Here is a 12,915-nt window from a genome sequence, read left to right as displayed (position 1 = left end):
CCACCACTGAAGTAAAAACTAAACAAAAAAAAAACATGCTGTGCCAACTTCTCTCATGTTATTGTACTTAGCCCACCTCCTGAAGTAATCTCCTCCACATTATGCTGACTAAAGCGTTCTCTGGATGTTCGGATTACTTCTATTAATAGTTTTTAAGCACACGAACAAAAATAATCTCGCACAATTGACACTGGCACATTGACTTAGAAAGATCTTTATCACCTTCTTAAATATTTATGTAATTAGAGCTCCATACAAACACACACACACACACACACACACACACACACACACACACACACACACACACACACACAAACATACATACATACATAAATATTGTGTTTATTGTTTAATATGACTACAACTAAGGTAAATATTGTGTAATATATCTACGGCCGAAGTAAATAGTGTCTAATAAAACTACAACTGAGGTAAATATTGTTAAATATAACTACAATTAAGATAAATATCATATGCTATAACTACAGATTAGGTAAATATTGTATGCTATAACTACAACTGAGGTAAATATTGTGTAATAAATCTACATCTGAGGTAACAATTGTCAAATAAACTACAGCTGAGGTAAATATTATTTAATATAACTACAATTAAGGTTAATATTGTATGCTATAACTACAGATTAGGCAAATATTGTTAAATATAACTGAAATAAAGGTAAATATTCGATGCTATAACTACAACTGAGGTAAATATTGCGTTGTAACATAACTATAGCTAAGGTAAATATTGTGTAATACGATTTCAACTGAGGTAAATATTGCGTTGTAACATAACTATAGCTAAGGTAAATATTGTGTAATACGACTATAGCTGAGGTAAATATTGTGTAATACGATTTCAACTGAGCTAATATTGTTTAATATAACTGCAACGCGAGGTAAATATTGTATAATATAACTAAAGCTTAGGTAAAAACTGTGTAATTTGATTATAAAAAACACAAAATAAATGAATGTTGTTTAAAGTTAAATTCCACTAAACAGACCTGTGGACACACAGTGCACAATGTTTTTCTGTGCTTTAGTACTAATGTTCTGCTGTTACTCTTCTTTCTTTTTTTTTCTTTTTTTTCTTTTTTTTATGAAACCTTTCAAAACTACCTGAACAGTAAGTGGCACATCCTAATCAGACACCTCCTTATGTAATGAGAGAAGCGAGAGCAGGGAATTTCAGTTATTCACCTCAGAAGCCACCTAAAAAGGAAGAATGAAATCAGGCAGCAATCCGGCATGACTCTCTAATGAGAGACCTCCCGTCACTAACAAGACCCCACTAGCTAATGTTGCTAATGAACGTCTGATTCTGTACTTGTTCATCTAATATAAAGAGCTGCAGAATACAGGCTTTCACATATGATGCTTCCTCATTAGGTTTCCTGTCTCTTTATGTGCATTGAGAGGATAAACCAGACCCAGACCTTTAGATTAGCAATAAATCAGATACAGTATGGAAAATAAGTGTTTACAGTAAAGAAATAAAAAATATTCATACAATTTTATTACATTTATTGAATCATTATATGGCTGGAAGTACTTGGGGTTGTTTCTTCTTCCATTCCATGTCATTCTTCTTTTCTGTCACATTATCAGCTGTTTTTTAATTCAACCAAATACAAAGAGTATAGCAAAGTGCAAACACAGTTTTAGCATTAACCAAAACCATTCACAAATGATATAAAGTGAATTGGTTGAAAAAAGTTTAAGTATTTGAAGCCATTTTGAAAAGAATCCAATGTGTATTTTATGCAACGAAGGTAGGTTTTAGCAATGCTATACAATATACAGTATATTTGTGCACTTCTCAAGTCTGATGAACGGACGCTAGCTAGCAGATAACACAAAGATTTTGTTAAAACTAAAATTCTCCTGAATCTTTTCATGGGAATCCTGAACTATATCCTCAATGTATCCTTAAGTTGAAATCTAATTGTGAATCTACTATGAACCTCTGAACAGCAGGTTCTGTACTGACCCACTGTAATTCCAAGTTACGCACAGCCACACACGGATTACCGTTCTCCTTAGCATTAAGCAGACTAGCTTAGCTACACATGATCTCATCAATCAGACCGACTCTCATGCAGGCATCTGTTCAGCCATACACTCACTTTGTCCAAGAGTTAATCTGGGATCTAAGCATAGGGAGACAGGGAAATAAGAAAGGATAGAAATAGCGTTAACTAGCCAACCTGCTAACTCATGAGGAAGGGTCATGGCAGTGAGTAGCTAAACAGCAGGGATCGTGGAAGTTGTGCAAGCGGCCATGTGCACAACCATCATGGTTCTCACCACAGTGGCTGTTATTCTGCGCCGACGCTTTTCCAACAGGGTCAAACCGTGAGTAGAGCTAGCGCTCGTTCTTCAGCCATGCTAATGTCAGCTAGTTATTCGTACTTGGTGCTACAGTTTTGTCTTTATTTTTTGTCTTACTTTTCTCGTTTTTTCATATTGGTTCAAATTGCCTGCATATATGGCAAAATAGATGCAACTGACAGTTTTCTTTTATTGGTTTTATTTGTAGACATTTTTAGGTTGATGCTAGTTTTAGTTGAAGAAATTCTGTGCTACATGTCATGGAATTTTCTTCTTAGTTGTCCTCTTTTAATTTTTTAAAACCTAAAAAGGAAATGCTAAACAAATACAGTTCTTTCTTTCTTTCTTTCTTTCTTTCTTTCTTTCTTTCTTTCTTTCTTTCTTTCTTTCTTTCTTTCTTTCTTTTTAGTTGTTTGTTTTTTTGTTTGTTATACAGTTAAAACCCATTAGCTTAACATTTCCAAAGTACAGCAAAAGTAACAACTATAAATAAATCAAAGTTATTGAAAAATTAGCAGATTTCGTTATAGATTTTCTTCCTTTTTTTATTTCCTCTCCAGATAAAAATCTTTGGACACCAAAAAAATTCATGCAAAAATAAAAACATTGGGAAAAAAAACATCAAGATAAATAAATCTAGAAAACAAAGAAAATGGATCGTTAAAAACCAACAAAAAAACATATGATCAGAATACTCTCTGTAAGGGAACGTTATGTAATGTATGCTAATCAATGCTTTTTATGTAAAAAGCTGCTCGATCTCGCTCTTCTCTCTGAGTAAAAAGCCAGAGGGAAAGCGTCTTTTTAGCGGTGCTCTCAGCGCCGAGTTTCTGCTCGATGTTACGGCAGCTCGCGGCAGGCAGCGACTGAAGGAGACGCTGAATATTCATGTGCACAGCCGGAGCGCTCGGCTTATCAGCGCAAATCAAGGTTACGCCTGAGATTCAGGCGTCTCTGCTTGCGTTTAAAAAAAAATTAAGAGGGAGTAGAAAACACGCCGCTGGCATTTGTGATGGTATTTTGAGAATTGCAAACAGCCGGATGGATGATGGATTAGCACGGAGGCTCGGGAAGCGATGCCAGTGTGATAACGTGCCAGTAAAGTGCCTGTGTGTACCTGGCACAGGCTCACGTGTGCTTTCAGTTTTGCTCCAACACGTGAGCAGGTGCCAGGTCACGAGCCAGAACAGAAAGAGCTCGTAAGGTCGAGGCGTAATCCTGAAACGCTAATTTATTAAATGCTTATTAAAATTTTCTTCGGCCAAAAAAACATCGGCATAAAACCGGAACTCGTTATAATTTAATTCCTGGAAGCAGGTCATCAATTGGATTCGCAAAAAGTAGCTTCAAAGTAAATATTTTGGAAAAGTAGGCTATATGCAAACATTTCCTCTTGGCTGTTTTCCAATACAAAATAAAAAATCAAGGTTATAAGAAGGTCAAGCCTCAAAACACAATCTTGCATAAAACACGAATCTAACTTTTAATGAGATGAGAGAGAGAGAGAGAGAGAGAGAGAGAGAGAGAGAGAGAGAGAGAGAGAGAGAGAGAGACCTCTGCTGGCATGGAGGTTGTTGTAATATAATTTTAGTAAGCTAACAATTTAATTAACAACTACTTTTACAAAATAAGCGCAATATATTTTCAGATATTTAGGTAAATGTAAGCACCATCGCAGTTTATTCTGTCTATAGTATTTACACATATATATTCAGTATATAGCTAATTAGCTGTTTAGCTGAGAATAGTGTTTACAGATGTGAAAAAGTGGCATTAAAACAGCCATTAAAAACATCTTGCTAGGTGTATTCATGTCGAGTTCTGTTTGATCAGGCCCATAAATTAGCCATAATCACCTGCTGAGTAATATTCGTATCATTTAAGTGAAAAATTTACATTGTGAATGTTGCTAGTTTTGTGGTGTTGTTTTGTTGCTAGTTTTGTTCCATGCCAGTTTTTGTTAGCATCATATCCTGTTCTGATATTTTTCTGGCCCTGAAATAAGCAAGATGTTTCCAGATACTGAATAATCTTAGGGTTTTTGAAAATGTTGGTGAAAATTTGCGATTCACAATAATTCCCTGCTACACATCTCATTAGCGTCATTGTTGCTGCAGCTGCATAAGAGCGGTTTACACTGAGATCATGAATTTGTTTGGGAGGAAGGAGAAGAGTTTTCATTTCAAAGATCATCTCACAGGCGACTCAGTTCTGTAGCAAAAACATAACAAAACGTGAATCACGACTTTAAAATGGCTGAAGTTCCAGTAAAAATACAAACCAGACACAAATTTCCAGGATTTAACATTAATATCTTTTTTTTTTTTATCTATAGTTTTCTGTCCATCAGTACCAAATTTCCTGCGCTGTTTCCTGCAGTTCGTTATTTTTGATCATAAACTCAAAGTAAATGTAGGAATCGAAGTCTCTTACTGTCTCTCATTTAACCGAATAAGGGGCCTGCAGGACATCCTCCTCTCATCTCATTATAGTGTCAGCATGCAGCTCTGGTCACTTCTGTACGTCAACACTTTCCCTGGTGTATTCTCTTTCTTCTTCTTATTATTATTATTCTGCTAAAAATAACCGAGAAACTTCATTACAGTAAAGTACGGACATGATGATGATGATGATGATGTTAATAAAGCCTCATTAACTAGCAATATATACAGTAGCACTCATGATATGCTGCAGTCGATATATAATTTATTTTTCAAATACTTTAATAACATCCGGAAGGTCATTTCAGGGACAGTTGAGGGAAAACTGCAAGACCCCGAGGAATCCACTTTGGTCAGTAAACATGTTCATGTCCCTGCAAAACAAAACTGGCACATTATAAATGTAAACCCTCATAATTCATGTTTATATATTTCACTTCCCTGAAAGTTCTGAACAGATCTCATACCAGGGAGACAGAAGAGCTGAAGCTTCTGCAGGGCATGTTCATGATGAGAATAATACACACATACACATACACATACACAACGTTCTGTGTTCTGTTCTGGTGTGAGTTTGGCGAGACATTCGTCTTTTCCCAGATACATTTCTGCCAATGACACCACGTTCTTTGCAGTTCCACAGAAATCTCCTCCCAATGCACTGATGAGTAAATCCTCAGTAAATCTGTTTACAGGAAAGTACTTTATTTATCAAGGTTTACACACTATCACCCTCAAAATAGTCCCCTTGCACAGCAGTATGGCGCCCCCAGCTGCCAATACTGGAACGTGACCTGGAAGTCTTCTTTTGGAAAGCGAGTCAAGCACCTTCTGCGTTTAAAATGGCAACCTTTAAGCTGGATCATCATTTTCTTTTGGCACACTGACTTATGAAGGTCGGTGCTCCCTGTGACTGTGCGTGCAGTCTTGTGCTGCCATCTGTTGGCGTGTTACAAAAACACTTTTAGAAACAACCTCGAATTTCAATTCTCCTAAACCAATTCTCACAGACGGGTTTATTTTTTTAATTTATTTTTATGATTTCTTTAACAGCAGCTCCTTTACGGGGTCTTAGGGTTTGTGCAAAAAAAAACCATCTGTACTGTACTTGTTGATACTTGAACTTTTCAGTAGGAGGAAATGTTTATTGAACTTTTTTATTAAAGGAGTCTCACAGCTAAAGAGCTCACTTTTTAGTGTGCAGCATGAGAACTGAAATTATACGCCTTCTATTGTACTTTATTATTCACTCAAGCATGATGCGAACATCTTTTCAAGGGCAAAAAAGGATTTTTTATCAATATATAAATATATAATTGTATCGTTTTGAGGCTGTGAAAGTCACTCACTGGAGGAAGAAAAAATTTATAAGTAAATAAATATATTTTACCAAGAAACATTCAAAGAAAATGCAAAGAAATAAGGAAATAAATATCATATACATACACCTGTTTTAATTCACACATCAATTTGCAGCAAAACAGAAATAAATAAATGTGAGAAAAACTTCTATTCACTAATGTACAGTATACATGACCAAATGGAGGAAATAAAATAAAAAATAAAGCATAAAATCCCTCTGCCTATCCAGGATTGGTTTGTTGATGTGTTTTGTCAGTCTATAACAAGAGTCTCTTATAAAGAAGAAAACTGAGTTAACAAAGATCCTGAGCTCAATAAGCTCCATAATTATCTCAGTGTTCGTCTATAAAGAGCGTAAATATGAAAAATTGAAAATATATGAAGATTTCTTCATTTTCACCAGGCGATGTGTATGAATGTGTCTGTGTGTGTGTGTGTTATATAAATCATGAGATGAAAGCATCACGATGCTGGAATAATCCTCCCCCAAGCTGACAAAAGCCCCTCATACACACTCGCTCAGCTGTCAGCGCCGTTTCTCCTTATCTTGGCTAATTCATCCTGACGTACATCATATCATCATGTCTTTGCTCTTCATCCCTTGTTCACTTCCCTGTCCCCTTCTGCCCTTCATCCATCCACAACCCCCCCTTCCCTCGTCTTCTCATCCCCAGGCTTCAGGAGGAGCTTGTACTTCAGGAGGATGTGGCGTACGTGCGGAGCGACGCCACAAACACACACAAGTGACCGCCGCTTCTTTTTGCATATCAGGTACACACACCTTCCTGTTTTGCGGTTTTATCCAACATCACAATAAATTCACACGTTACAGCAAACCCCTACATCACTGAACTCCCACAATGCACTGCAATTTATATAGCTGGAGTAGGAACAAACTTAGTATATCACTAACTAACTGTATTTAACCACTGATTTTATTTAGTACTTTATTTTAAAGTGACACTAACTAGCTAACTATAAAAAATAAAAATAAACCTGCTTAACTATTCACCTTGTTCGATTCTCTTGCCTAACTAACTTATTTTACTGTAAACTACACAGCTAGTAATTTTCACCTCACGAACTCCAGTGGAAGCCTCTAGATAGCTAATTTAGCAGTGAGCTAACTAGCTTGGGTTTAAAACCTGGCTAGCATTGGCATACAGCTAATGCTAAAACTTTGTTAACTTTAATCGATTTTAAGTTTATTTGTATTTGATTATGGTAAATCAGATTATGGCATCATAGCAAGGCTGGGCAACATGTTGGGAGATGGGAACTAGCTAACTACCAAAAAAACTACCAATAGCCAACTACCATCTTATTCATCTCATGGTACTGTTAAATTCTTGTTAACCAAATATTGGATGTAAATTTACACTGATTGAAATGATATATTTTGTTTTTTTACAGAAACAGAAAAAACAAGACTCGGAATGTGGACTAGTAGAATATTAATACAGAAATTAATTAACACGAAGCAGGTGACCATAATATGATAACAAACTAATGACAGATGTTGAATAACTTTTCTTTTAGATATGCAATAAAATAAGATTATTATATAAGAAGAAACACAAAAAAAACTTGGATCCTACAGTTTTTCGATTTTTATATAAAATCAGTAACTTGCTAGAAAAGTCAAAGAAATCGGATTGAAAGAATCACAGGGTAATGCTGCATTTCAACATCGTTGTGATGAACTGAAAAAAGATTTTCATGTAACGCAAATATATTTCACAGTGTTTATATGAATCAGATATGAAAGTATACAAAAGATTAGAGAACTCCGCCTTATCTATAACAAACCCCAGGCGGTGGAGCTTCCATTACGTCATCTGATGTCTGTTTGGATGATCCACTATGAGATCATTATGATAAACCTCACATCTCTGACATCTTGCCTTGTGAAATCATGAACGTGTGTGGCTTTACAAGGCTTCTTTAAAAAGACATATGACTTGATTTGCCTTCTGAAAAAACTCAGGTAGAGTAGGTATTAGACCTATTACATAAAATCTAGCAGGAACACAGAACATGGCGTATGAGGAGCATGCTGATTTTCTCTGGATCTGCACAAGAGTCGATAGACAGGCAGCGAGCTGGAGACCGATCCGTCTCTCCTCTCAGTGGCCAAGTTGCCATGGTGATTGTGTGAGCTCTGGCATGTGGTGTGTGTGTGTGTGTGTGTGTGTGTGTGTGTGTGTGTGTGTGTGTGTGTGTGAGTGTGTGTGTGTGTGTGTGTGTGCGTGAAGAACAGGTGTATCCACAGCAAAGCCTTGTGCTACTAGAACCCAGTGGTTTTTACCACTTAACCCAGTTTAACCTTATAAACTACTCATGACGTTTTTTTTGGAATAATGATAATAAATGAGAAAAATATAATGAATGTGTCCAAATGTTCATTATGAAGAGAGAGGATAAATCTGGACCTCCACAGCATGATGTACTGAGGGATTATTGTAACCCAGATAAGAAGGGCATAAGTAATCCAATTAAAGCAAGCTGTGAATTCTTCCCCCCTCCAGGTTTATGGTCAGCAGCAAACTGAGGAGCAGACACACAACAACTGTGATGACAAGACAGCGATGGACAAGTAGCAGTATTGGATAAGGCAGTAGGATTTTTTTCTTTCGGTTTTTCTATTCTCTCAAATGGGTGATGCAATGTTTAACCCTAATTCCTCCTTGTCACTGGTGCGGACATATTGTAGGGTCTTAGGAGAAAGCAGGGTGTTGGTGGAAAGGAAAGTGTTTGAGGATCCATGGTGTTGAGAGCAGCAGATGTTTGTTGAAACCAGGGTGTTATGTATAAGAAAGCAGGGTGTTTGTGGAAAGAAAAATGTTGGGAGATGCAGGGTATCGGTGGAACACAGGGTGTGGTTGGAAAGCAGGGTATTGGTGAAAAACAGGGTTTTGGTGGAAAGCAGGGTTTTGTTGGAAATCAGAGTGTTGGGGAACACAGGGTGTTGGTGGAAAGCAAAGTGTTGGGAGAAGCAGGGTGTTGATGGAAAGCAAAGTGTTGGGAGAAGCAGGGTGTTGGTGGAACACAAGATGCTGGTGAAAAGCAGAGTGTTGGGGAACACAGAGTGTTGAGAAGCAAGGTGTTGGTGGCAGCGATGTGTTGGAGGGGCAGTAGGTTGTTGGAGGCAGCAAGGTATTAATTAAAGGCCAGCGTGTTGATAAAGAAGGGAGGATTTTGGAGGCACTAGGCAGTTCCTGTCACAGCTTAGGAAATGCCTAGTATTTTTTACGGTTTTTGAGACACATGCAGATTCATTTTGTTTATATACTAGCTAAACGGCAAAAGCATACAAGAATTGGACAGTGAATAAGTGGACGAAAGTTCTGTGGAGTCCAAATGGGGCATCTTCGACTTTGTCAAAAGAACTTGTGTAATACATAAGACAGAGAACAGAAGAGATGTTAACAGAATCCCTCACCCCCACAGTCACACGAGAGAGCGAAATCTTAATGTTTTTAGGTTGTTCTGGAGAGGGAGTTTGGAGACTTGGCTACCATTCCATAATTAAACACCATGCAGTTCCGCCTTCACTGCGGCTCATGGAAACTGACTTCACCATACAATAAGGTGAAGCGTACGTCCGAGCTCTGTAAGAGTTATTCAGAGAGCCTGCCCAGTCACTGCATCCTACTGAACTGCTCTGGGATGAACTGGATCGGAAAGAAATCTCTATCTAATGAAGAACATCTTTGGCAAGTTCTAAAGTAGCACAACAAAGTATTTGAGATGTATGTTTAGAGAAACAAACTGTCCAGATGCCAAGAGTGTGATCAGCTATTCTTCATGCTAAGGGAGGATTTTTTTTTTTATTATTATTAAAATAAAGTGGAACATCTACACATGTTATGTCTTTCATCAAAGTACATCTTCATACCGTTACATTGCAGAGTTTCTTTCTAATAAACAAAAGAGACATGCATGTATCTCTCAAAACCCCTGAAAGATTCGGGCTTTCCAAATTGTTCACAGGCTCTTTTTAACATTTTATCTTAAAACTTAAAATTTTAAAAGTAACTTTGCCTAATAATTACATTTTACCACAAGTCACAAGAGCCTGCACCAGTAAAGTTTTTGGTGCCTTCATCTGATTACAGTATCAATGATTAAAGGTCTAGTAGTGTGAAATGTCCCCAATATGCACTAGTGTTCCTAATTTAACATCGGCACTTTCAAAATAATGAAGTGATTTTTAATTAAAGCTGAGCGTTTACCCAGGTGTGTTGGAGCTCAGCGCATGGGTGCGTGAAGATCAGGGTTGGGAAACACTTAAGAAATGTTTAATTTAACCAAGTGCTTCTTATAAGCCTTCCAGAAATGCTGCCAAGCTTTCGGGGTTTTAATAAGTTCTGTGTTTATGGTAGCGTAAATGTGAATTTTATAACACTCATGTCTGGAATTATAGAGATTTAATTTATTCATTCATCGTGTTTGTGTTAAACTTGTCATATTTATCCCTATTCATAATTTCACTTTATCTCTTTGTATTTTTTTGGTTGTTCTCCCATGCCTCCAGTTTATCACATGCATGGAAACCTTTCTTCACTCCATGTGTTAGACGTGGGTCAGTTTGCTGTATTGAGTTACTACACAAAAGGGACCGTGATCGCTTCGGCTTTACACCGTTTCAAACCTTTTGTCATCACAGATCCTCATCTATTTATTCATTCTGGCTTTCCAGAGTTTTAGCCAGGGTTCTAGCACAGGTTTTTGAGTGTTGTGGTGAGGAAATGGCTTCCCGAGACGCTCGGGCTGTAGCAGAAATCAGTCTGCCACCACACTGGAGAGATGTGAGAGAATGGAGTATGGAGAAAAGACAGAGCTATGCAGTAAGACATGCATGTTTTATGATTTATACTTGTGTATAAAATACATGTGTGAAGTGTTTTGGGCCGTAACATGAACATAAACGTCTGCTAAGTTAAATGTTTGTGTTTGAGGACTGTGTATTGACCTGCTGGGAAAAAAACAACAACAGAAACCCTCACAGGTTTCAGTGGGATTTCAATTGGTTTTAGTGGAAACTGTAATAGTGACCTTGAGGGTCTCCACTGGAACTAAAACTATTGGTGGCATATTGTGTCTAGTGGTTAAGTGGATACCAGAAATGATCAATAGGACCCCTTTGGTAGCTTGTTGATCACCTGCTGGTGTCTGCACCAGTTTAGCATCCAGTAAGGTTCTACTTTGGTTTGTTGATGACTCTAGATTTACTTATTAGCACTATAGTCTAGCCCAAATATTAAAAGCCATGTATAGTTTTCTAAATGTCCTTAAAATAATAAAAATAATAATAATTTTTCCGGACTTGGTTCCTCAGTTTGGTGGCTCGGTTGAGGTTGCTCTGAATTGCCGGGTGGTGACTGTGCATAAGTTAAGACTGGAGAAAACAGCATGTGTAATGACTCTCGTGAGCGGCTGAGTATCCATTTTCCCTCTAAATGATTTATGCGCTCATGCGTGTGTTTTATTTAACCCACTTACCTTTGTCTTCTTTCTCACTCGAGCCTATTTTCAGTTTCCCCCCCCCCACTTTTTGAAATTCTTCCTTTCTTTCTTTCTATTTCTGCAGATGTGGGTGTTAGACGTAGAGAGCCTGCTCAGCTCCATGGCGAGACAGCTGGTGAGTCAAAACGCTAACACTCCATCAAATACTAATGAGAGCTCATGTAGGCGTCTGGTTCTGTTTCATAGTTATTCCTTCTTTTGACTGATTGGATTATGTATTTTTTTTAATTGTTCATTAGACGTAATTAGCGTATATGATTGGCTCATTGGGTATGTATAATTATCTGTTACTGGCCACACAGCAAAGCTCATACAGGGGAAAATCTCGGATCTATCGTTGTAAACTAATCATTAGCATTATATCGCAGAGATTTATTTTTAATTAATTAGCCATTAACTTGAGCAGTTTTTGTATAACTTTCAGCATCGGCATTTCCCTTTCATTAAACCTTCCTTTGGACCATTCTGAGCAGTTATGAAGGGTTTTCGTATTTTAGTGTAAAATAAACCAATAAAGCATGTCATATTTCATGCTTTATTTTTTTGCTAGCTAACTAGCTCAGTCTATTTTTAACTGTATTCCATTGTTAATTAGTCTTTAAGCTAATCTGACTTTATAATAAAAAGAAATACACTGTGCAGCATTTCAGACTTGTTCACAAAGAAACCAATCAGCTAGCTAGGTAGTACAATTCTGAAATGCCCCCTAGAGAGAAAAGAATACCCACAATGCACCCTGCCATAGGGATTAAATGCCAATGTTTTCTATGCTAGTTACTTAGCAAACTAATATTACCCTGTTTATAGTGTAAATAAAACATTCAGTAGAGATTCCTAGAGAGATTATTTCAGATGAACAAATCTGTGATGTTTTGTACGCATGTTTCTGACGAGGATGTGTTAAACACGGTTTATTTAGCAGCACCGGTTCTGTTTAATCGACTGTAATTGATTATTCTGCAGCAGGATTCACTGGAGAAATACCCCAGGCAGAAGCATGAGGACAGATTCCCATCCTCACTGACCAAACACAGGACTTTTCAACACAGCAGTCTGCCTAAAATCTACATGGCCAGAAGTTTGCAGCAAACACGGGCCGATCCACCCGCAACACCGCATAGACGTTATTCCTGATTAAGAATGGCTGAGATTGTTCTGTTAAAGTGAACTGTAGTCTGTGATTGGTAAAGAGAGATAAACATGGCCATGGTGCTGCGTTACACTTTGTGTCATCTCGTATTGTT

General features: G+C 37.4%; 1 long non-coding RNA gene across 1 annotated transcript; it reads left to right on the top strand.

The window, feature by feature from the left end:
* The first annotated feature begins 2,088 nt into the window (after positions 1 to 2,088).
* LOC310717866 lies at positions 2,089 to 12,915 on the top strand. Its single transcript, XR_014530985.1, has 5 exons — positions 2,089 to 2,363; positions 6,817 to 6,913; positions 8,671 to 8,756; positions 11,736 to 11,786; positions 12,635 to 12,915. It is a non-coding gene; the product is annotated as an uncharacterized lncRNA (long non-coding RNA).

This window comes from Silurus aristotelis (genome assembly GCF_946808225.1).
Source record: "Silurus aristotelis genome assembly, chromosome: 2".
Taxonomy (NCBI): Eukaryota; Metazoa; Chordata; class Actinopteri; order Siluriformes; family Siluridae; genus Silurus; species Silurus aristotelis.
This window is presented reverse-complemented; position numbering and strand designations above follow the sequence as displayed.